The sequence below is a fragment of the Leuresthes tenuis genome, unplaced genomic scaffold, assembly GCF_036924035.1.
Source record: "Leuresthes tenuis unplaced genomic scaffold, fLeuTen1.0.hap1 SCAF_1, whole genome shotgun sequence".
Taxonomy (NCBI): Eukaryota; Metazoa; Chordata; class Actinopteri; order Atheriniformes; family Atherinopsidae; genus Leuresthes; species Leuresthes tenuis.
This window is the reverse complement of record NW_027325355.1, coordinates 976166-994343: the sequence shown is the minus strand read 5'-3', so window position 1 is coordinate 994343 and position 18178 is coordinate 976166. Positions and strand designations below refer to the sequence as shown.

Here is an 18178-nt window from a genome sequence, read left to right as displayed (position 1 = left end):
GAAGATGGCCAACTTCCTCATGTGTCACAGGGTGATCAGACGTTGCAACAAAAGACATGCAGGTGGTAGAGAGAAGAGAAAAAGCTTACAGCACCTGGTATTCCCAAGCGGTCTCCCATTCAAGTACTAACCAGGCCCAACCCTGCTTGGCTTCCGAGATCAGACGAGGTTGGGCTTATTCAGGGTGGTGTGGCCGTAAGCAACAATATCGGTGACAAATGTGCATTATATAGGTACTGGAATCATACACTTCCTCTGTATAACCAGATAATTGCCGAAAAAGGCTGACTTGTAGTGGATTCATCTTCCTCCTTGATGTGATTATTCTCTGGAGCTGAAACTGAGACTCTCAGATCACCTCGTGTCTATCAACAAAGCAGCAGCAGCTGAAGATGACCAACTTCTTCACGTGTCACAGGGTGATCAGACGTTGCAAAAAAAAAGACATGCAGGTGGTAGAGAGAAGAGAAAAAGCTTACAGCACCTGGTATTCCCAAGCTGACTCCTATCCAAGTACTAACCAGGTACAACCCTGCTTGGCGTCCGAGATCAGACGAGGTCGGGCTTATTCAGGGTGGTGTGGCCGTAAGCAACAATGTCTCTGACAAATGTGCATTATATAGGTACTGGAATCATACGGTTCCTCTATGCAACCAGATAATTGCCGAGAAAGGCTGATGTGTAGCGGACAAATCATCTTCTCTGATGTGATCATTCTCTGCAACTGAAACTGAGACTCTCAGATCACCTCGTGTCTATCAACAAAGCAGCAGCAGCTGAAGATGACCAACTTCTTCACGTGTCACAGGGTGATCAGACGTTGCAACAAAAGACATGCAGGTGGTAGAGAGAAGAGAAAAAGCTTACAGCACCTGGTATTCCCAAGCTGTCTCCTATCCAAGTACTAACCAGGTACAACCCTGCTTGGCGTCCGAGATCAGACGAGGTCGGGCTTATTCAGGGTGGTGTGGCCGTAAGCAACAATGTCTCTGACAAATGTGCATTATATAGGTACTGGAATCATACGGTTCCTCTATGCAACCAGATAATTGCCGAGAAAGGCTGATGTGTAGCGGGCAAATCATCTTCTTCCCTGACGTGATAATTTTCTCCAGCTGAACATGAGACTCTCAGATCACTTCGTGTCTGCCAACAAAGCAGCAGAAGCTGAAGATGACCAACTTCCTCATGTGTCACAGGGTGATCAGACGTTGCAACAAAAGACATGCAGGTGGTAGAGAGAAGAGAAAAAGCTTAAGGTACCTGGTATTCCCAAGCGGTGTCCCATTCAAGTACTAACCAGGCCCAACCGTGCTTGGCTTCCGAGATCAGACGAGGTCGGGCTTATTCAGGGTGGTGTGGCCGTAAGCAACAATATCGGTGACAAATGTGCATTATATAGGTACTGGAATCATACACTTCCTCTGTATAACCAGATAATTGCCGAAAAAGGCTGACTTGTAGTGGGTTCATCTTCCTCCTTGATGTGATTATTCTCTGGAGCTGAAACTGAGACTCTCAGATCACTTCATGTCTGCCAACAAAGCAGCAGCAGCAGCTGAAGATGACCAACTTCCTCATGTGTCACAGGGTGATCAGACGTTGCAACAAAAGACATGCAGGTGGTAGAGAGAAGAGAAAAAGCTTACAGCACCTGGTATTCCCAAGCTGACTCCTATCCAAGTACTAACCAGGTACAACCCTGCTTGGCGTCCGAGATCAGACGAGGTCGGGCTTATTCAGGGTGGTGTGGCCGTAAGCAACAATGTCTCTGACAAATGTGCATTATATAGGTACTGGAATCATACGGTTCCTCTATGCAACCAGATAATTGCCGAGAAAGGCTGATGTGTAGCGGACAAATCATCTTCTCTGATGTGATCATTCTCTGCAACTGAAACTGAGACTCTCAGATCACCTCGTGTCTATCAACAAAGCAGCAGCAGCTGAAGATGACCAACTTCTTCACGTGTCACAGGGTGATCAGACGTTGCAACAAAAGACATGCAGGTGGTAGAGAGAAGAGAAAAAGCTTACAGCACCTGGTATTCCCAAGCTGTCTCCTATCCAAGTACTAACCAGGTACAACCCTGCTTGGCGTCCGAGATCAGACGAGGTCGGGCTTATTCAGGGTGGTGTGGCCGTAAGCAACAATGTCTCTGACAAATGTGCATTATATAGGTACTGGAATCATACGGTTCCTCTATGCAACCAGATAATTGCCGAGAAAGGCTGATGTGTAGCGGGCAAATCATCTTCTTCCCTGACGTGATAATTTTCTCCAGCTGAACATGAGACTCTCAGATCACTTCGTGTCTGCCAACAAAGCAGCAGAAGCTGAAGATGACCAACTTCCTCATGTGTCACAGGGTGATCAGACGTTGCAACAAAAGACATGCAGGTGGTAGAGAGAAGAGAAAAAGCTTAAGGTACCTGGTATTCCCAAGCGGTCTCCCATTCAAGTACTAACCAGGCCCAACCGTGCTTGGCTTCCGAGATCAGACGAGGTCGGGCTTATTCAGGGTGGTGTGGCCGTAAGCAACAATATCGGTGACAAATGTGTATTATATAGGTACTGGAATCATACACTTCCTCTGTATAACCAGATAATTGCCGAAAAAGGCTGACTTGTAGTGGGTTCATCTTCCTCCTTGATGTGATTATTCTCTGGAGCTGAAACTGAGACTCTCAGATCACCTCGTGTCTATCAACAAAGCAGCAGCAGCTGAAGATGACTAACTTCTTCACGTGTCACAGGGTGATCAGACGTTGCAACAAAAGACATGCAGGTGGTAGAGAGAAGAGAAAAAGCGTACAGCACCTGGTATTCCCAAGCTGTCTCCCATCCAAGTACTAACCAGGTACAACCCTGCTTGGCGTCCGAGATCAGACGAGGTCGGGCTTATTCAGGGTGGTGTGGCCGTAAGCAACAATGTCTCTGACAAATGTGCATTATATAGGTAATGGAATCATACGGTTCCTCTATGAAACCAGATAATTGCCGAGAAAGGCTGATGTGTAGCGGGCAAATCATCTTCTCTGATGTGATCATTATCTGCAACTGAAACTGAGACTCTCAGATCACTTCGTGTCAGCCAACAAAGCAGCAGCAGCTGAAGATGACCAACTTCTTCACGTGTCACAGGGTGATCAGACGTTGCAACAAAAGACATGCAGGTGGTAGAGAGAAGAGATAAAGCTTACAGCACCTGGTATTCCCAAGCTGTCTCCCGTCCAAGTACTAACCAGGTACAACCCTGCTTGGCGTCCGAGATCAGACGAGGTCGGGCTTATTCAGGGTGGTGTGGCCGTAAGCAACAATGTCTCTGACAAATGTGCATTATATAGGTACTGGAATCATACGGTTCCTCTATGCAACCAGATAATTGCCGAGAAAGGCTGATGTGTAGCGGGCAAATCATCTTCTCTGATGTGATCATTATCTGCAACTGAAACTGAGACTCTCAGATCACTTCGTGTCAGCCAACAAAGCAGCAGCAGCTGAAGATGACCAACTTTCTCATGTGTCACAGGGTGATCAGAAGTTGCAACAAAAGACATGCAGGTGGTAGAGAGAAGAGAAGAAGCTTACAGCACCTGGTATTCCCAAGCAGTCTCCCATCCAAGTACTAAGGAGGCCCAACCCTGCTTGGCTTCCGAGATCAGACGAGGTCGGGCTTATTCAGGGTGGTGTGGCCGTAAGCAACAATATCGGTGACAAATGTGCATTATATAGGTACTGGAATCATACACTTCCTCTGTATAACCAGATAATTGCCGAAAAAGGCTGACTTATAGTGGGTTCATCTTCCTCCTTGATGTGATTATTCTCTGGAGCTGAAACTGAGACTCTCAGATCACCTCGTGTCTATCAACAAAGCAGCAGCAGCTGAAGATGACCAGCTTCTTCACGTGTCACAGGGTGATCAGACGTTGCAACAAAAGACATGTAGGTGGTAGAGAGAAGAGAAAAAGCTTACAGCACCTGGTATTCCCAAGCAGTCTCCCATCAAGTACTAAGCAGGCCTAAACCTGCTTGGCTTCCGAGATCAGACGAGGTCGGGCTTATCCAGGGTGGTTTGGCCGTAAGCGACAATGTCTGTGACAAATGTGCATTATATAGGTACTGGAATCATACGGTTCCTCTATGCAACCAAATAATTGCAGAGAAAAGCTGACTTGTAGTGGGCACATCTTCTTCTCTGATGTGATTATTCTCTCCAGCTGAAACTGAGACTCTCAGATTACCTCATGTCTGCCAACAAAGCAGCAGGAGCTGAAGATGACCAACTTCCTCATGTGTCACAGGGTGATCAGACGTTGCAACAAAAGACATGCAGGTGGTCGAGAGAAGACAAAAAGCTTACAGCACCTGGTAATCCCAAGCAGTCTCCCATCTAAGTACTAACCAGGCCCAACCCTACTTGGCTTCCGAGATAAGACAAGGTGGGGCTTATTCAGGGTGGTGTGGCGGTAAGCAAATATATTTGTTACAAATGTGAATTATATAGGTACTGGAATCATACACTTCCTCTATGAAACCAGATAATTGCCGAGAAAGGCTGATGTGTAGTGGGCATATCATCTTCTCTGATGTGATCATTCTCTTCAGCTGAAACTGAGACTCTTAGATCACTTCGTGTCTGCCAACAAAGCAGCAGCAGCTGAAGATGACCAACTTCCTCATGTGTCACAGGGTGATCAGACGTTGCAACAAAACACATGCAGGTGGTAGAGAGAAGAGAAACAGCTTACAGCACCTGGTATTCCCAAGCAGTCTCCCATTGAAGTACAAACCAGACCCAACCCTGCTTGGCTTCCGAGATAAGACAAGGTGGGGCTTATTCAGGGTGGTGTGGCGGTAAGCGACAATATCTGTTACAAATGTGAATTATATAGGTACTGGAATCATACACTTGCTCTATGAAACCAGATAATTGCCGAGAAAGGCTGATGTGTAGTGGGCATATCATCTTCTCTGATGTGATCATTCTCTTCAGCTGAAACTGAGACTCTCAGATCACTTCGTGTCTGCCAACAAAGCAGCAGCTGCTGAAGATGACCAACTTCCTCATGTGTCACAGGGTGATCAGACGTTGCAACAAAAGACATGCAGGTTGTAGAGAGAAGAGAAAACGCTTACAGCACCTGGTATTCCCAAGCAGTCTCCCATTAAAGTACTAACCAGGCCCAACCCTCCTTGGCTTCCAAGATCAGACGAGGTCGGGCTTATTCAGGGTGGTGTGGCCGTAAGGAACAATTTCTGTGACAAATGTGCATTATATAGGTACTGGAATCATACACTTCCTCTATGTAACCAGATAATTGCAGAGAAAGGCTGACTTGTTATGGAAACATCTTCTTCCCTGATGTGATTATTCTCTGCAGCTGAAACTGAGACTCTCAGATCACTTCGTGTCTGCCAACAAAGCAGCAGCAGCTGAAGATGACCAACTTCCTCATGTGTCACAGGGTGATCAGACGTTGCAACAAAAGACATGCAGGTTGTAGAGAGAAGAGAAAACGCTTACAGAACCTGGTATTCCCAAGCAGTCTCCCATTAAAGTACTAACCAGGCCCAACCCTCCTTGGCTTCCGAGATCAGACGAGGTCGGGCTTATTCAGGGTGGTGTGGCCGTAAGGAACAATTTCTGTGACAAATGTGCATTATATAGGTACTGGAATCATACAATTCCTCTATGTAACCAGATAATTGCAGAGAAAGGCTGACTTGTTATGGGCACATCTTCTTCCCTGATGTGATTATTCTCTGCAGCTGAAACTGAGACTCTCAGATCACTTCGTGTCTGCCAACAAAGCAGCAGCAGCTGAAGATGACCAACTTCGTCATGTGTCACAGGGTGATCAGACGTTGCAACAAAAGACATGCAGGTGGTCGAGAGAAGACAAAAAGCTTACAGCTCCTGGTATTCCCAAGCGGTCTCCCATTTAAGTACTAACCAGGCCCAACCCTCCTTGGCTTCCGAGATCAGACGAGGTCGGGCATGTTCAGGGTGGTGTGGCCGTAAGCAACAATGTCTCTGACAAATGTGCATTATATAGGTACAGGAATCATACGGTTCCTCTATGCAACCAGATAATTGCCGAGAAAGGCTGATGTGTAGCGGGCAAATCATCTTCTCTGATGTGATCATTCTCTGCAACTTAAACTGAGACTCTCAGATCACTTCGTGTCAGCCAACAAAGCAGCAGCAGCTGAAGATGACCAACTTCCTCATGTGTCACAGGGTGATCAGACGTTGCAACAAAAGACATGCAGGTGGTAGAGAGAAGAGAAAAAGCTTACAGCACCTGGTATTCCCAAGCAGTCTCCCATCCAAGTACTAAGGAGGCTCAACCCTGCTTGGCTTACGAGATCAGGCATGTTCAGGGTGGTGTGGCCGTAAGCAACAATGTGTCTGACAAATGTGCATTATATAAGTACAGGAATCATACGGTTCCTCTATGTAACCAGATAATTGCTGAGAAAGGCTGATCTGTAGTGGGCACATCTTCTTCCCTGACGTGATAATTTTCTCCAGCTGAACATGAGACTCTCAGATCACTTCGTGTCTGCCAACAAAGCAGCAGAAGCTGAAGATGACCAACTTCCTCATGTGTCACAGGGTGATCAGACGTTGCAACAAAAGACATGCAGGTGGTAGAGAGAAGAGAAAAAGCTTAAGGTACCTGGTATTCCCAAGCGGTCTCCCATTCAAGTACTAACCAGGCCCAACCGTGCTTGGCTTCCGAGATCAGACGAGGTCGGGCTTATTCAGGGTGGTGTGGCCGTAAGCAAAAATATCGGTGACAATTGTGCATTATATAGGTACTGGAATCATACACTTCCTCTGTGTAACCAGATAATTGCCGAAAAAGGCTGACTTGTAGTGGGTTCATCTTCCTCCTTGATGTGATTATTCTCTTCAGCTGAAACTGAGACTCTCAGATCACTTCGTGTCTGCCAACAAAGCAGCAGAAAATGAAGATGACCAACTTCCTCATGTGTCACAGGGTGATCAGACGTTGCAACAAAAGACATGCAGGTGGTAGAGAGAAGAGAAAAAGCTTAAGGCACCTGGTATTCCCAAGCAGTCTCCCATTCAAGTACTAACCAGGCCCAACCCTGCATGGCTTCCGAGATCAGACGAGGTTGGGCTTATTCAGGGTGGTGTGGCCATAAGCAACAATATTGGTGACAAATGTGCATTATATAGGTACTGGAATCATACACTTCCTCTGTATAACCAGATAATTGCCGAAAAAGGCTGACTTGTAGTGGGTTCATCTTCCTCCTTGATGTGATTATTCTCTGCAGCTGAAACTGAGACTCTCAGATCACCTCGTGTCTATCAACAAAGCAGCAGCAGCTGAAGATGACTAACTTCTTCACGTGTCACAGGGTGATCAGACGTAGCAACAAAAGACATGCAGGTGGTAGAGAGAAGAGAAAAAGCTTACAGCACCTGGTATTCCCAAGCTGTCTCCCATCCAAGTACTAACCAGGTACAACCCTGCTTGGCGTCCGAGATCAGATGAGGTCGGGCTTATTCAGGGTGGTGTGGCCGTAAGCAACAATGTCTCTGACAAATGTGCATTATATAGGTACTGGAATCATACGGTTCCTCTATGCAACCAGATAATTGCCGAGAAAGGCTGATGTGTAGCGGGCAAATCATCTTCTTCCCTGACGTGATAATTTTCTCCAGCTGAACATGAGACTCTCAGATCACTTCGTGTCTGCCAACAAAGCAGCAGAAGCTGAAGATGACCAACTTCCTCATGTGTCACAGGGTGATCAGACGTTGCAACAAAAGACATGCAGGTGGTAGAGAGAAGAGAAAAAGCTTAAGGTACCTGGTATTCCCAAGCGGTCTCCCATTCAAGTACTAACCAGGCCCAACCGTGCTTGGCTTCCGAGATCAGACGAGGTCGGGCTTATTCAGGGTGGTGTGGCCGTAAGCAACAATATCGGTGACAAATGTGCATTATATAGGTACTGGAATCATACACTTCCTCTGTATAACCAGATAATTGCCGAAAAAGGCTGACTTGTAGTGGGTTCATCTTCCTCCTTGATGTGATTATTCTCTGGAGCTGAAACTGAGACTCTCAGATCACCTCGTGTCTATCAACAAAGCAGCAGCAGCTGAAGATGACTAACTTCTTCACGTGTCACAGGGTGATCAGACGTTGCAACAAAAGACATGCAGGTGGTAGAGAGAAGAGAAAAAGCGTACAGCACCTGGTATTCCCAAGCTGTCTCCCATCCAAGTACTAACCAGGTACAACCCTGCTTGGCGTCCGAGATCAGACGAGGTCGGGCTTATTCAGGGTGGTGTGGCCGTAAGCAACAATGTCTCTGACAAATGTGCATTATATAGGTAATGGAATCATACGGTTCCTCTATGCAACCAGATAATTGCCGAGAAAGGCTGATGTGTAGCGGGCAAATCATCTTCTCTGATGTGATCATTATCTGCAACTGAAACTGAGACTCTCAGATCACTTCGTGTCAGCCAACAAAGCAGCAGCAGCTGAAGATGACCAACTTCTTCACGTGTCACAGGGTGATCAGACGTTGCAACAAAAGACATGCAGGTGGTAGAGAGAAGAGATAAAGCTTACAGCACCTGGTATTCCCAAGCTGTCTCCCGTCCAAGTACTAACCAGGTACAACCCTGCTTGGCGTCCGAGATCAGACGAGGTCGGGCTTATTCAGGGTGGTGTGGCCGTAAGCAACAACGTCTCTGACAAATGTGCATTATATAGGTACTGGAATCATACGGTTCCTCTATGCAACCAGATAATTGCCGAGAAAGGCTGATGTGTAGCGGGCAAATCATCTTCTCTGATGTGATCATTATCTGCAACTGAAACTGAGACTCTCAGATCACTTCGTGTCAGCCAACAAAGCAGCAGCAGCTGAGGATGACCAACTTCCTCATGTGTCACAGGGTGATCAGAAGTTGCAACAAAAGACATGCAGGTGGTAGAGAGAAGAGAAGAAGCTTACAGCACCTGGTATTCCCAAGCAGTCTCCCATCCAAGTACTAAGGAGGCCCAACCCTGCTTGGCTTCTGAGATCAGACGAGGTCGGGCTTATTCAGGGTGGTGTGGCCGTAAGCAACAATATCGGTGACAAATGTGCATTATATAGGTACTGGAATCATACACTTCCTCTGTATAACCAGATAATTGCCGAAAAAGGCTGACTTATAGTGGGTTCATCTTCCTCCTTGATGTGATTATTCTCTGGAGCTGAAACTGAGACTCTCAGATCACCTCGTGTCTATCAACAAAGCAGCAGCAGCTGAAGATGACCAGCTTCTTCACGTGTCACAGGGTGATCAGACGTTGCAACAAAAGACATGTAGGTGGTAGAGAGAAGAGAAAAAGCTTACAGCACCTGGTATTCCCAAGCAGTCTCCCATCAAGTACTAAGCAGGCCTAAACCTGCTTGGCTTCCGAGATCAGACGAGGTCGGGCTTATTCAGGGTGGTTTGGCCGTAAGCGACAATGTCTGTGACAAATGTGCATTATATAGGTACTGGAATCATACGGTTCCTCTATGCAACCAAATAATTGCAGAGAAAAGCTGACTTGTAGTGGGCACATCTTCTTCTCTGATGTGATTATTCTCTCCAGCTGAAACTGAGACTCTCAGATTACCTCATGTCTGCCAACAAAGCAGCAGGAGCTGAAGATGACCAACTTCCTCATGTGTCACAGGGTGATCAGACGTTGCAACAAAAGACATGCAGGTGGTCGAGAGAAGACAAAAAGCTTACAGCACCTGGTAATCCCAAGCAGTCTCCCATCTAAGTACTAACCAGGCCCAACCCTACTTGGCTTCCGAGATAAGACAAGGTGGGGCTTATTCAGGGTGGTGTGGCGGTAAGCAAATATATTTGTTACAAATGTGAATTATATAGGTACTGGAATCATACACTTCCTCTATGAAACCAGATAATTGCCGAGAAAGGCTGATGTGTAGTGGGCATATCATCTTCTCTGATGTGATCATTCTCTTCAGCTGAAACTGAGACTCTTAGATCACCTCGTGTCTGCCAACAAAGCAGCAGCAGCTGAAGATGACCAACTTCCTCATGTGTCACAGGGTGATCAGACGTTGCAACAAAACACATGCAGGTGGTAGAGAGAAGAGAAACAGCTTACAGCACCTGGTATTCCCAAGCAGTCTCCCATTGAAGTACAAACCAGACCCAACCCTGCTTGGCTTCCGAGATAAGACAAGGTGGGGCTTATTCAGGGTGGTGTGGCGGTAAGCGACAATATCTGTTACAAATGTGAATTATATAGGTACTGGAATCATACACTTGCTCTATGAAACCAGATAATTGCCGAGAAAGGCTGATGTGTAGTGGGCATATCATCTTCTCTGATGTGATCATTCTCTTCAGCTGAAACTGAGACTCTCAGATCACTTCGTGTCTGCCAACAAAGCAGCAGCTGCTGAAGATGACCAACTTCCTCATGTGTCACAGGGTGATCAGACGTTGCAACAAAAGACATGCAGGTTGTAGAGAGAAGAGAAAACGCTTACAGCACCTGGTATTCCCAAGCAGTCTCCCATTAAAGTACTAACCAGGCCCAACCCTCCTTGGCTTCCAAGATCAGACGAGGTCGGGCTTATTCAGGGTGGTGTGGCCGTAAGGAACAATTTCTGTGACAAATGTGCATTATATAGGTACTGGAATCATACACTTCCTCTATGTAACCAGATAATTGCAGAGAAAGGCTGACTTGTTATGGAAACATCTTCTTCCCTGATGTGATTATTCTCTGCAGCTGAAACTGAGACTCTCAGATCACTTCGTGTCTGCCAACAAAGCAGCAGCAGCTGAAGATGACCAACTTCCTCATGTGTCACAGGGTGATCAGACGTTGCAACAAAAGACATGCAGGTTGTAGAGAGAAGAGAAAACGCTTACAGAACCTGGTATTCCCAAGCAGTCTCCCATTAAAGTACTAACCAGGCCCAACCCTCCTTGGCTTCCGAGATCAGACGAGGTCGGGCTTATTCAGGGTGGTGTGGCCGTAAGGAACAATTTCTGTGACAAATGTGCATTATATAGGTACTGGAATCATACAATTCCTCTATGTAACCAGATAATTGCAGAGAAAGGCTGACTTGTTATGGGCACATCTTCTTCCCTGATGTGATTATTCTCTGCAGCTGAAACTGAGACTCTCAGATCACTTCGTGTCTGCCAACAAAGCAGCAGCAGCTGAAGATGACCAACTTCGTCATGTGTCACAGGGTGATCAGACGTTGCAACAAAAGACATGCAGGTGGTCGAGAGAAGACAAAAAGCTTACAGCTCCTGGTATTCCCAAGCGGTCTCCCATTTAAGTACTAACCAGGCCCAACCCTCCTTGGCTTCCGAGATCAGACGAGGTCGGGCATGTTCAGGGTGGTGTGGCCGTAAGCAACAATGTCTCTGACAAATGTGCATTATATAGGTACAGGAATCATACGGTTCCTCTATGCAACCAGATAATTGCCGAGAAAGGCTGATGTGTAGCGGGCAAATCATCTTCTCTGATGTGATCATTCTCTGCAACTTAAACTGAGACTCTCAGATCACTTCGTGTCAGCCAACAAAGCAGCAGCAGCTGAAGATGACCAACTTCCTCATGTGTCACAGGGTGATCAGACGTTGCAACAAAAGACATGCAGGTGGTAGAGAGAAGAGAAAAAGCTTACAGCACCTGGTATTCCCAAGCAGTCTCCCATCCAAGTACTAAGGAGGCTCAACCCTGCTTGGCTTACGAGATCAGGCATGTTCAGGGTGGTGTGGCCGTAAGCAACAATGTGTCTGACAAATGTGCATTATATAAGTACAGGAATCATACGGTTCCTCTATGTAACCAGATAATTGCTGAGAAAGGCTGATCTGTAGTGGGCACATCTTCTTCCCTGACGTGATAATTTTCTCCAGCTGAACATGAGACTCTCAGATCACTTCGTGTCTGCCAACAAAGCAGCAGAAGCTGAAGATGACCAACTTCCTCATGTGTCACAGGGTGATCAGACGTTGCAACAAAAGACATGCAGGTGGTAGAGAGAAGAGAAAAAGCTTAAGGTACCTGGTATTCCCAAGCGGTCTCCCATTCAAGTACTAACCAGGCCCAACCGTGCTTGGCTTCCGAGATCAGACGAGGTCGGGCTTATTCAGGGTGGTGTGGCCGTAAGCAAAAATATCGGTGACAATTGTGCATTATATAGGTACTGGAATCATACACTTCCTCTGTGTAACCAGATAATTGCCGAAAAAGGCTGACTTGTAGTGGGTTCATCTTCCTCCTTGATGTGATTATTCTCTTCAGCTGAAACTGAGACTCTCAGATCACTTCGTGTCTGCCAACAAAGCAGCAGAAAATGAAGATGACCAACTTCCTCATGTGTCACAGGGTGATCAGACGTTGCAACAAAAGACATGCAGGTGGTAGAGAGAAGAGAAAAAGCTTAAGGCACCTGGTATTCCCAAGCAGTCTCCCATTCAAGTACTAACCAGGCCCAACCCTGCTTGGCTTCCGAGATCAGACGAGGTTGGGCTTATTCAGGGTGGTGTGGCCATAAGCAACAATATTGGTGACAAATGTGCATTATATAGGTACTGGAATCATACACTTCCTCTGTATAACCAGATAATTGCCGAAAAAGGCTGACTTGTAGTGGGTTCATCTTCCTCCTTGATGTGATTATTCTCTTCAGCTGAAACTGAGACTCTCAGATCACCTCGTGTCTATCAACAAAGCAGCAGCAGCTGAAGATGACTAACTTCTTCACGTGTCACAGGGTGATCAGACGTAGCAACAAAAGACATGCAGGTGGTAGAGAGAAGAGAAAAAGCTTACAGCACCTGGTATTCCCAAGCTGTCTCCCATCCAAGTACTAACCAGGTACAACCCTGCTTGGCGTCCGAGATCAGATGAGGTCGGGCTTATTCAGGGTGGTGTGGCCGTAAGCAACAATGTCTCTGACAAATGTGCATTATATAGGTACTGGAATCATACGGTTCCTCTATGCAACCAGATAATTGCCGAGAAAGGCTGATGTGTAGCGGGCAAATCATCTTCTCTGATGTGATCATTCTCTGCAACTTAAACTGAGACTCTCAGATCACTTCGTGTCAGCCAACAAAGCAGCAGCAGCTGAAGATGACCAACTTCCTCATGTGTCACAGGGTGATCAGACGTTGCAACAAAAGACATGCAGGTGGTAGAGAGAAGAGAAAAAGCTTACAGCACCTGGTATTCCCAAGCAGTCTCCCATCCAAGTACTAAGGAGGCTCAACCCTGCTTGGCTTACGAGATCAGGCATGTTCAGGGTGGTGTGGCCGTAAGCAACAATGTGTCTGACAAATGTGCATTATATAAGTACAGGAATCATACGGTTCCTCTATGTAACCAGATAATTGCTGAGAAAGGCTGATCTGTAGTGGGCACATCTTCTTCCCTGACGTGATAATTTTCTCCAGCTGAACATGAGACTCTCAGATCACTTCGTGTCTGCCAACAAAGCAGCAGAAGCTGAAGATGACCATCTTCCTCATGTGTCACAGGGTGATCAGACGTTGCAACAAAAGACATGCAGGTGGTAGAGAGAAGAGAAAAAGCTTAAGGTACCTGGTAATCCCAAGCGGTCTCCCATTCAAGTACTAACCAGGCCCAACCGTGCTTGGCTTCCGAGATCAGACGAGGTCGGGCTTATTCAGGGTGGTGTGGCCGTAAGCAAAAATATCGGTGACAATTGTGCATTATATAGGTACTGGAATCATACACTTCCTCTGTGTAACCAGATAATTGCCGAAAAAGGCTGACTTGTAGTGGGTTCATCTTCCTCCTTGATGTGATTATTCTCTTCAGCTGAAACTGAGACTCTCAGATCACTTCGTGTCTGCCAACAAAGCAGCAGAAAATGAAGATGACCAACTTCCTCATGTGTCACAGGGTGATCAGACGTTGCAACAAAAGACATGCAGGTGGTAGAGAGAAGAGAAAAAGCTTAAGGCACCTGGTATTCCCAAGCAGTCTCCCATTCAAGTACTAACCAGGCCCAACCCTGCTTGGCTTCCGAAATCAGACGAGGTTGGGCTTATTCAGGGTGGTGTGGCCATAAGCAAAAATTTTGGTGACAAATGTGCATTATATAGGTACTGGAATCATACACTTCCTCTGTATAACCAGATAATTGCCGAAAAAGGCTGACTTGTAGTGGGTTCATCTTCCTCCTTGATGTGATTATTCTCTGCAGCTGAAACTGAGACTCTCAGATCACCTCGTGTCTATCAACAAAGCAGCAGCAGCTGAAGATGACTAACTTCTTCACGTGTCACAGGGTGATCAGACGTTGCAACAAAAGACATGCAGGTGGTAGAGAGAAGAGAAAAAGCTTACAGCACCTGGTATTCCCAAGCTGTCTCCCATCCAAGTACTAACCAGGTACAACCCTGCTTGGCGTCCGAGATCAGACGAGGTCGGGCTTATTCAGGGTGGTGTGGCCGTAAGCAACAATGTCTCTGACAAATGTGCATTATATAGGTACTGGAATCATACGGTTCCTCTATGCAACCAGATAATTGCCGAGAAAGGCTGATGTGTAGCGGGCAAATCATCTTCTCTGATGTGATCATTCTCTGCAACTTAAACTGAGACTCTCAGATCACTTCGTGTCAGCCAACAAAGCAGCAGCAGCTGAAGATGACCAACTTCCTCATGTGTCACAGGGTGATCAGACGTTGCAACAAAAGACATGCAGGTGGTAGAGAGAAGAGAAAAAGCTTACAGCACCTGGTATTCCCAAGCTGTCTCCTATCCAAGTACTAACCAGGTACAACCCTGCTTGGCGTCCGAGATCAGACGAGGTCGGGCTTATTCAGGGTGGTGTGGCCGTAAGCAACAATGTCTCTGACAAATGTGCATTATATAGGTACTGGAATCATACGGTTCCTCTATGCAACCAGATAATTGCCGAGAAAGGCTGATGTGTAGCGGGCAAATCATCTTCTTCCCTGACGTGATAATTTTCTCCAGCTGAACATGAGACTCTCAGATCACTTCGTGTCTGCCAACAAAGCAGCAGAAGCTGAAGATGACCAACTTCCTCATGTGTCACAGGGTGATCAGACGTTGCAACAAAAGACATGCAGGTGGTAGGGAGAAGAGAAAAAGCTTAAGGTACCTGGTATTCCCAAGCGGTCTCCCATTCAAGTACTAACCAGGCCCAACCGTGCTTGGCTTCCGAGATCAGACGAGGTCGGGCTTATTCAGGGTGGTGTGGCCGTAAGCAACAATATCGGTGACAAATGTGCATTATATAGGTACTGGAATCATACACTTCCTCTGTATAACCAGATAATTGCCGAAAAAGGCTGACTTGTAGTGGGTTCATCTTCCTCCTTGATGTGATTATTCTCTGGAGCTGAAACTGAGACTCTCAGATCACCTCGTGTCTATCAACAAAGCAGCAGCAGCTGAAGATGACTAACTTCTTCACGTGTCACAGGGTGATCAGACGTTGCAACAAAAGACATGCAGGTGGTAGAGAGAAGAGAAAAAGCGTACAGCACCTGGTATTCCCAAGCTGTCTCCCATCCAAGTACTAAGGAGGTACAACCCTGCTTGGCGTCCGAGATCAGACGAGGTCGGGCTTATTCAGGGTGGTGTGGCCGTAAGCAACAATGTCTCTGACAAATGTGCATTATATAGGTAATGGAATCATACGGTTCCTCTATGCAACCAGATAATTGCCGAGAAAGGCTGATGTGTAGCGGGCAAATCATCTTCTCTGATGTGATCATTATCTGCAACTGAAACTGAGACTCTCAGATCACTTCGTGTCAGCCAACAAAGCAGCAGCAGCTGAAGATGACCAACTTCTTCACGTGTCACAGGGTGATCAGACGTTGCAACAAAAGACATGCAGGTGGTAGAGAGAAGAGATAAAGCTTACAGCACCTGGTATTCCCAAGCTGTCTCCCGTCCAAGTACTAACCAGGTACAACCCTGCTTGGCGTCCGAGATCAGACGAGGTCGGGCTTATTCAGGGTGGTGTGGCCGTAAGCAACAATGTCTCTGACAAATGTGCATTATATAGGTACTGGAATCATACGGTTCCTCTATGCAACCAGATAATTGCCGAGAAAGGCTGATGTGTAGCGGGCAAATCATCTTCTCTGATGTGATCATTATCTGCAACTGAAACTGAGACTCTCAGATCACTTCGTGTCAGCCAACAAAGCAGCAGCAGCTGAAGATGACCAACTTCCTCATGTGTCACAGGGTGATCAGAAGTTGCAACAAAAGACATGCAGGTGGTAGAGAGAAGAGAAGAAGCTTACAGCACCTGGTATTCCCAAGCAGTCTCCCATCCAAGTACTAAGGAGGCCCAACCCTGCTTGGCTTCCGAGATCAGACGAGGTCGGGCTTATTCAGGGTGGTGTGGCCGTAAGCAACAATATCGGTGACAAATGTGCATTATATAGGTACTGGAATCATACACTTCCTCTGTATAACCAGATAATTGCCGAAAAAGGCTGACTTATAGTGGGTTCATCTTCCTCCTTGATGTGATTATTCTCTGGAGCTGAAACTGAGACTCTCAGATCACCTCGTGTCTATCAACAAAGCAGCAGCAGCTGAAGATGACCAGCTTCTTCACGTGTCACAGGGTGATCAGACGTTGCAACAAAAGACATGTAGGTGGTAGAGAGAAGAGAAAAAGCTTACAGCACCTGGTATTCCCAAGCAGTCTCCCATCAAGTACTAAGCAGGTCTAAACCTGCTTGGTTTCCGAGATCAGACGAGGTCGGGCTTATTCAGGGTGGTTTGGCCGTAAGCGACAATGTCTGTGACAAATGTGCATTATATAGGTACTGGAATCATACGGTTCCTCTATGCAACCAAATAATTGCAGAGAAAAGCTGACTTGTAGTGGGCACATCTTCTTCTCTGATGTGATTATTCTCTCCAGCTGAAACTGAGACTCTCAGATTACCTCATGTCTGCCAACAAAGCAGCAGGAGCTGAAGATGACCAACTTCCTCATGTGTCACAGGGTGATCAGACGTTGCAACAAAAGACATGCAGGTGGTCGAGAGAAGACAAAAAGCTTACAGCACCTGGTAATCCCAAGCAGTCTCCCATCTAAGTACTAACCAGGCCCAACCCTACTTGGCTTCCGAGATAAGACAAGGTGGGGCTTATTCAGGGTGGTGTGGCGGTAAGCAAATATATTTGTTACAAATGTGAATTATATAGGTACTGGAATCATACACTTCCTCTATGAAACCAGATAATTGCCGAGAAAGGCTGATGTGTAGTGGGCATATCATCTTCTCTGATGTGATCATTCTCTTCAGCTGAAACTGAGACTCTTAGATCACTTCGTGTCAGCCAACAAAGCAGCAGCAGCTGAAGATGACCAACTTCCTCATGTGTCACAGGGTGATCAGACGTTGCAACAAAACACATGCAGGTGGTAGAGAGAAGAGAAACAGCTTACAGCACCTGGTATTCCCAAGCAGTCTCCCATTGAAGTACAAACCAGACCCAACCCTGCTTGGCTTCCGAGATAAGACAAGGTGGGGCTTATTCAGGGTGGTGTGGCGGTAAGCGACAATATCTGTTACAAATGTGAATTATATAGGTACTGGAATCATACACTTGCTCTATGAAACCAGATAATTGCCGAGAAAGGCTGATGTGTAGTGGGCATATCATCTTCTCTGATGTGATCATTCTCTTCAGCTGAAACTGAGACTCTCAGATCACTTCGTGTCTGCCAACAAAGCAGCAGCTGCTGAAGATGACCAACTTCCTCATGTGTCACAGGGTGATCAGACGTTGCAACAAAAGACATGCAGGTTGTAGAGAGAAGAGAAAACGCTTACAGCACCTGGTATTCCCAAGCAGTCTCCCATTAAAGTACTAACCAGGCCCAACCCTCCTTGGCTTCCAAGATCAGACGAGGTCGGGCTTATTCAGGGTGGTGTGGCCGTAAGGAACAATTTCTGTGACAAATGTGCATTATATAGGTACTGGAATCATACACTTCCTCTATGTAACCAGATAATTGCAGAGAAAGGCTGACTTGTTATGGAAACATCTTCTTCCCTGATGTGATTATTCTCTGCAGCTGAAACTGAGA

The 18178-nt window shown here is 46.4% G+C and overlaps 1 non-coding gene and 36 pseudogenes across 1 annotated transcript; all 37 read right to left on the bottom strand.

The window, feature by feature from the left end:
- Positions 1-82: 82 nt before the first annotated feature.
- On the bottom strand, positions 83-201 carry LOC140299083 (5S ribosomal RNA). Its single transcript, XR_011914666.1, has one exon. It is a non-coding gene; the product is annotated as a 5S ribosomal RNA (ribosomal RNA).
- Positions 202-472: 271 nt separating this feature from the next.
- LOC140292121 (5S ribosomal RNA) lies at positions 473-591 on the bottom strand (annotated as a pseudogene).
- A 269-nt stretch (positions 592-860) lies between these two features.
- LOC140289913 (5S ribosomal RNA) lies at positions 861-979 on the bottom strand (annotated as a pseudogene).
- Positions 980-1251: 272 nt separating this feature from the next.
- LOC140284991 (5S ribosomal RNA) lies at positions 1252-1370 on the bottom strand (annotated as a pseudogene).
- Positions 1371-1642: 272 nt separating this feature from the next.
- Positions 1643-1761, bottom strand: LOC140292120 (5S ribosomal RNA; annotated as a pseudogene).
- A 269-nt stretch (positions 1762-2030) lies between these two features.
- LOC140289912 (5S ribosomal RNA) lies at positions 2031-2149 on the bottom strand (annotated as a pseudogene).
- Positions 2150-2421: 272 nt separating this feature from the next.
- Positions 2422-2540, bottom strand: LOC140320235 (5S ribosomal RNA; annotated as a pseudogene).
- A 269-nt stretch (positions 2541-2809) lies between these two features.
- LOC140293806 (5S ribosomal RNA) lies at positions 2810-2928 on the bottom strand (annotated as a pseudogene).
- A 269-nt stretch (positions 2929-3197) lies between these two features.
- Positions 3198-3316, bottom strand: LOC140293328 (5S ribosomal RNA; annotated as a pseudogene).
- A 269-nt stretch (positions 3317-3585) lies between these two features.
- Positions 3586-3704, bottom strand: LOC140271392 (5S ribosomal RNA; annotated as a pseudogene).
- Positions 3705-3973: 269 nt separating this feature from the next.
- On the bottom strand, positions 3974-4091 carry LOC140294447 (5S ribosomal RNA; annotated as a pseudogene).
- A 1045-nt stretch (positions 4092-5136) lies between these two features.
- LOC140292276 (5S ribosomal RNA) lies at positions 5137-5255 on the bottom strand (annotated as a pseudogene).
- Positions 5256-5524: 269 nt separating this feature from the next.
- On the bottom strand, positions 5525-5643 carry LOC140293722 (5S ribosomal RNA; annotated as a pseudogene).
- A 269-nt stretch (positions 5644-5912) lies between these two features.
- On the bottom strand, positions 5913-6031 carry LOC140300564 (5S ribosomal RNA; annotated as a pseudogene).
- Positions 6032-6678: 647 nt separating this feature from the next.
- LOC140320224 (5S ribosomal RNA) lies at positions 6679-6797 on the bottom strand (annotated as a pseudogene).
- Positions 6798-7066: 269 nt separating this feature from the next.
- LOC140291777 (5S ribosomal RNA) lies at positions 7067-7185 on the bottom strand (annotated as a pseudogene).
- Positions 7186-7454: 269 nt separating this feature from the next.
- Positions 7455-7573, bottom strand: LOC140288637 (5S ribosomal RNA; annotated as a pseudogene).
- A 272-nt stretch (positions 7574-7845) lies between these two features.
- Positions 7846-7964, bottom strand: LOC140320213 (5S ribosomal RNA; annotated as a pseudogene).
- Positions 7965-8233: 269 nt separating this feature from the next.
- Positions 8234-8352, bottom strand: LOC140293805 (5S ribosomal RNA; annotated as a pseudogene).
- Positions 8353-8621: 269 nt separating this feature from the next.
- LOC140293327 (5S ribosomal RNA) lies at positions 8622-8740 on the bottom strand (annotated as a pseudogene).
- A 269-nt stretch (positions 8741-9009) lies between these two features.
- LOC140291090 (5S ribosomal RNA) lies at positions 9010-9128 on the bottom strand (annotated as a pseudogene).
- A 269-nt stretch (positions 9129-9397) lies between these two features.
- LOC140294403 (5S ribosomal RNA) lies at positions 9398-9515 on the bottom strand (annotated as a pseudogene).
- A 1045-nt stretch (positions 9516-10560) lies between these two features.
- LOC140292275 (5S ribosomal RNA) lies at positions 10561-10679 on the bottom strand (annotated as a pseudogene).
- A 269-nt stretch (positions 10680-10948) lies between these two features.
- On the bottom strand, positions 10949-11067 carry LOC140293721 (5S ribosomal RNA; annotated as a pseudogene).
- Positions 11068-11336: 269 nt separating this feature from the next.
- LOC140300563 (5S ribosomal RNA) lies at positions 11337-11455 on the bottom strand (annotated as a pseudogene).
- A 647-nt stretch (positions 11456-12102) lies between these two features.
- On the bottom strand, positions 12103-12221 carry LOC140320202 (5S ribosomal RNA; annotated as a pseudogene).
- Positions 12222-12490: 269 nt separating this feature from the next.
- On the bottom strand, positions 12491-12609 carry LOC140274636 (5S ribosomal RNA; annotated as a pseudogene).
- Positions 12610-12878: 269 nt separating this feature from the next.
- LOC140288636 (5S ribosomal RNA) lies at positions 12879-12997 on the bottom strand (annotated as a pseudogene).
- A 647-nt stretch (positions 12998-13644) lies between these two features.
- LOC140291324 (5S ribosomal RNA) lies at positions 13645-13763 on the bottom strand (annotated as a pseudogene).
- A 269-nt stretch (positions 13764-14032) lies between these two features.
- LOC140290812 (5S ribosomal RNA) lies at positions 14033-14151 on the bottom strand (annotated as a pseudogene).
- Positions 14152-14420: 269 nt separating this feature from the next.
- Positions 14421-14539, bottom strand: LOC140290361 (5S ribosomal RNA; annotated as a pseudogene).
- A 269-nt stretch (positions 14540-14808) lies between these two features.
- Positions 14809-14927, bottom strand: LOC140289911 (5S ribosomal RNA; annotated as a pseudogene).
- Positions 14928-15199: 272 nt separating this feature from the next.
- Positions 15200-15318, bottom strand: LOC140320180 (5S ribosomal RNA; annotated as a pseudogene).
- A 657-nt stretch (positions 15319-15975) lies between these two features.
- Positions 15976-16094, bottom strand: LOC140293326 (5S ribosomal RNA; annotated as a pseudogene).
- Positions 16095-16363: 269 nt separating this feature from the next.
- LOC140271387 (5S ribosomal RNA) lies at positions 16364-16482 on the bottom strand (annotated as a pseudogene).
- Positions 16483-16751: 269 nt separating this feature from the next.
- On the bottom strand, positions 16752-16869 carry LOC140296231 (5S ribosomal RNA; annotated as a pseudogene).
- A 1045-nt stretch (positions 16870-17914) lies between these two features.
- Positions 17915-18033, bottom strand: LOC140292274 (5S ribosomal RNA; annotated as a pseudogene).
- Positions 18034-18178: the final 145 nt, after the last annotated feature.